General features: G+C 52.4%; 1 protein-coding gene across 1 annotated transcript in view; it reads right to left on the bottom strand.

Moving 5' to 3' along the window:
• FGD3 (FYVE, RhoGEF and PH domain containing 3) overlaps nucleotides 1-4,111 on the bottom strand; it is a 177,106-nt gene that overhangs the window by 123,547 nt on the left and 49,448 nt on the right. The gene's annotated exons all lie outside the window — the stretch shown is intronic.

The raw sequence follows: 4,111 nt of genomic DNA, 5'->3' as shown, positions 1-4,111 counted from the left end.
TTTTTAAAAGGAAGTTAGATGAGCACCTTGCCGGGGTCATCTGACCCCGGTGCTCTTTCCTGCCAAGGCAGGGGGTTGGACTAGATGATCTACCTAGGTCCCTTCCGACTCTAGCTACTATGAAACTATGAAACTATGACAAGTGGGTTTCAAACAACATATGACCCTCATTTCAACTTTGCATTGCTCCGTTGATGTGCATCTGAAGCTTCTTAATGATGTGCATTTGCTAAATGAGTGTTTACTCATGTTCATGTGCCTTCACATAAGACTCATATAAATCAGCCTTCACTTACAATGTAATGAAAATATAATGCATCTCATGAGGCTGTCCCAGTTAACAGGATTTTTAAAAGCTCAGAATGTTGCATCAGTTTTATTATGCCGATTAATAGACACTGCTTATTAAACAGTACCTTTAAATACTAAATTAAATAAAAGCTGCATGTTCATTTCTTTATTGCAGAAGCTATAAGCTCTATTAGCTGGCAGGAATCCCTAAAACCTGCACCCTACAATAGAATAGAGCAGCTCAGGAACATCATGTTTGAGACTGTATCCAGTGAGGAACAGGTCTGCCCCAAGGTGGAAGAAAAGGAAACACAGGCAGGTGCAGGAGCACCAACTGTGAGGCTTACACCAGTACTTTACCCAGAAGAGATCCCTTGCACAGGGATCTGGCTAGTCACTGGCTAGTGACAGCTGGAAACCATCCACTCTGTCTCATTTTGGTTGGCACCAAGTGGAGAGAGAGAACTAAAGAAGCCATACCAACAGAGGCAGTTTTTTCTGATGGCGATCCACCTTCCCCACATGGACACATATGTCCCAGGAGCACTGAGGTGTCCTGTTCCTAGAAGTGGAGAAGTGGAGCTGCCAATCTCCAGGGGCAGCTCAGGTGCCGGTTGCTGCGGCAACTGGGCGGGCCATGTGACTGGAAGGGGGCAGGGCCGGGCCTTTATAAACAGCCCAGGCCGGAGCCTAGGGGGCAGTTCCCTTCTGGCAGGAGCAGGAGATCTGCGGGAGAGCAGAGCTGATGGTTGCAGCATGACCACCCAAGCGGCTACGGCATGGTTAGAGAGCCAAGGAAGCGTAGGCCGTATGTTATAAGCCAGAAGGCTTCTTGTTTGTTATGTTGCAGCCGTTTGGCTTATGGTTTAGTTATTGTTATACTGGAGGACTGGGTGAGGCTGTAGGGGCATGAGGAGGCTCACAGGAGCTCCCCAGTGGTTTGGGGGGTTCCCGGCGCCCTGTGTGGGCAGACGAGTGGTGCTTGGGACGGTACAGCTGGTCAGTGCCGAGGCGGCACAGTGGGTAGCTCTGTGTGGGCAATAGTGAGAGGCCCGAGCAGGGTAGAGGACCCCGCCCAAGGGTTGTAGCATCAGGACGAAGCCTGTAGGGACTCGTGTTGGGCTCCAGGTGTGGGAGCCACATGGATAAAAGCCTAGGGTGGGTGCTGTAAAGGCGACTAGCCCAATGAGGGCGAGTCAGTCACTATAGAGAGCCTGGAGAAGGTGCTGAGAAGCCGTGGGTGTGGGCACGTGTAGAAGAGAGGCCCCAGGCAGGGTACATGTAATAAGAAGCAACCCCAAGAGGGGCATAGATTATTGACAGTCGCCCCAAGAGGGGTGAGGGCCTAGAAGACGTTCCGGAGGGTTTCCAAGATAACAGGAACCCCAAGGAACCGAAGGGGCCAGGTAAGGCTCCGGCCGCCTGAGCCTATCTGGATATTTATCATTGACAGGACCCAGAGGGGCCAGGTAAGGCTTAGGTCGCCTGAGCCTAAGTGGATAAGTGGTGTTGACAGGAACCCAGAGGGGCCAGGCAAGGCTTAGGCCGCTGACCCTAGTGAGGCAATAGACCCAGACGGTGGTCCAGGGGGCCAGGTACGGCTATGGCTACCTGAGTCCCAACCAGGGATAGGATTTGGATAATTATTATGGTCAGGAACCCAAAGGGGCCAGGAAAGGCTTAGGCTGACGACCCCGGTGGGAAGAACACCCTTAGTGAGCCTGATTGGGCTAATCAGGAGTAAGGGGGGCTGGTTGCGTGACAAGCCCAGGGGCGCCGGTAAAAGGGAGCTGGTTGCGTGACAAGCCCAGGGGCGCCGGTAAAAGGGAGCTGGTTGCGTGACAAGCCCAGGGGCGCCGGTAAAAGGGAGCTGGTTGCGTGACAAGCCCAAGGGCGCCGGAGAGGGGCGCTGGTGGTGAGACACGCCCAGGGGCGCCAGGTAGGGCGTAGAAGATTAAGGACCGGATAACGTCTAGAAAGAGCTGCGAGGCTTGGGGCGTGCTGAAGGGGAGGTAGGAGGCACGCATCGCCCATAAGGCAGGGGTGCACTGGGGCACCCCAATTGGAATGGGGCATAGAGCAGAGCGGTGTCCAAGGCGAGACAAGGCAGCCTCCCTTACTGAATTTAGAACATCAAAGACGTGGCGGGCGAGTAGAGGGTACTGAATCACTTAACTGGACATGGCAGGGGGCACTAGGGAGCTTCACGGCCACTCCTAGGTCCCACCCTGTGACAACATAACACACTACTTTTTAATGTAGGTGTTAATAAAGGGAACTTCAATTATTAAAAATGTGTGATGTGAATTGTTAAAAGAGTATTTTGAGAGGGGAAGAGACAGCCAGCGGGGTTTTCCCCCCCTTTCCCCTTCCCATATGGCAGGGAGAGCAACGCTGGAATGAGAGGCAGTTCCACAGCAGCCTGAGCCTGCAGAGCAGTGGGAGAAGATGGCGGAGCCCGGGAAAAGAGCAGGCCAGAAAAGGAGTGATACAGTGGGCATCAGGGAAAGAAATGGTGAGATGCGGCAAGAAAACGCCACATGGAGGAGGAAGCCGGGGAAGAGAGGCTCCAAGCAGCTCACCAGAGGAGTAGAGCCACTGAGATGTCCCAGCAGAGCTGAGTGAAGGCAGCAAGCTGACGAGAGGCCAGAGCAAGGTGGTGCCAGCCGGGAGCAGACCTGCCAAGGCAGGTTAGGGCTGGAAAGCCATGTGTGGCTCGCTCAGAGAGCTGAGCCAATGGTCCACCCTGGTGAAGAGTGGCTTGGATGTGGTAGCAGAGGGGCCCAGTGGAGAGCTGAGGAGGAGCCCAGAGCCCAACCAGAATAGACTGCACTGGAACCCAGGGAGAGTGGGGACAGGAGCTGGGAGGCAACATGAAGCTAGATGGGAAGGCCTCATACAGCCCTGCAGCCAGTCAGAGCCAGATGATTGGGAGCAGTCCCTCTGAAGGGCCAAGCCACTCGAGCCAAGACGGGGCAGGACGCCGCAGAAAGCATTGAGGCCTGGTTCAGTGGCCAAAGGGACAGGGACCCTGGAGAAGGTCCTACTGGGATTGAGGGGCACAGCAGGACACTGAAGAGCCCTGGAATTCAGTTTGTGGTGGGAACCCATTAGCCATGAGTGTACCCCAGTGGAGGCTGGTTAAGTGAGCTTTAAGTTAGTTTCTTAAGTTACTGTTTAAAGAACTTTATTAATGCAAATCTGTGACAAGTTTAGTCATGCAAACATTAGCCCGAGCCAAAGAGCAGCTGAGGAAGGGCTGATAGCTGGGGAGCATCTCTCTCTCTCTCTCCAACAGCAGGAAGTGCAGGTGAGATATCATCAAGGAAAAGAGAACTCCAGGATAATGATGTCCATCTAGCCCTGGATGTGTTAAGTGTGGGGTAAAGGGGAGGTTAGAGCCCCATAAAGAGACAAAGGGGTGAGATCTCACAGGATACCAACAGGTACTGTCTCTCAGGAAGAACATCAAGACATGGCAGACAAGCAGGAACAACAGCACACACAGGTAATCCTATTTTTAAGATCTCACCATGATGTTGCTAGGATATAGGGTGTCAGGCAAGAGAGGACTCAAGCCCTATAATACCTACCAGTGACAGGCACATTATTTTGATGATTCATACCACAAAATACAGTGTATACCCTTTTTGATACAGATCTCAAATACGTCATAAAAAGTATTAAAGCAGTAATAATTCTGTGTATATTTCACTGTCAACTGGGTGATAAGGTTCTGTTCACGAGCTGATCACCTTCACCATCCACCGTAAAGCTGGCAAGTCAGTCAGCAACACAGAAGTCCTTGACTTCAGAAAAG

This window comes from Crocodylus porosus, unplaced genomic scaffold, assembly GCF_001723895.1.
Source record: "Crocodylus porosus isolate Cpor-Errol unplaced genomic scaffold, CroPor_comp1, whole genome shotgun sequence".
Lineage (NCBI taxonomy): Eukaryota > Metazoa > Chordata > Crocodylia > Crocodylidae > Crocodylus > Crocodylus porosus.
Note: the sequence above shows the minus strand (reverse complement) of the source record. Positions and strands in the feature narration are given on the sequence as shown.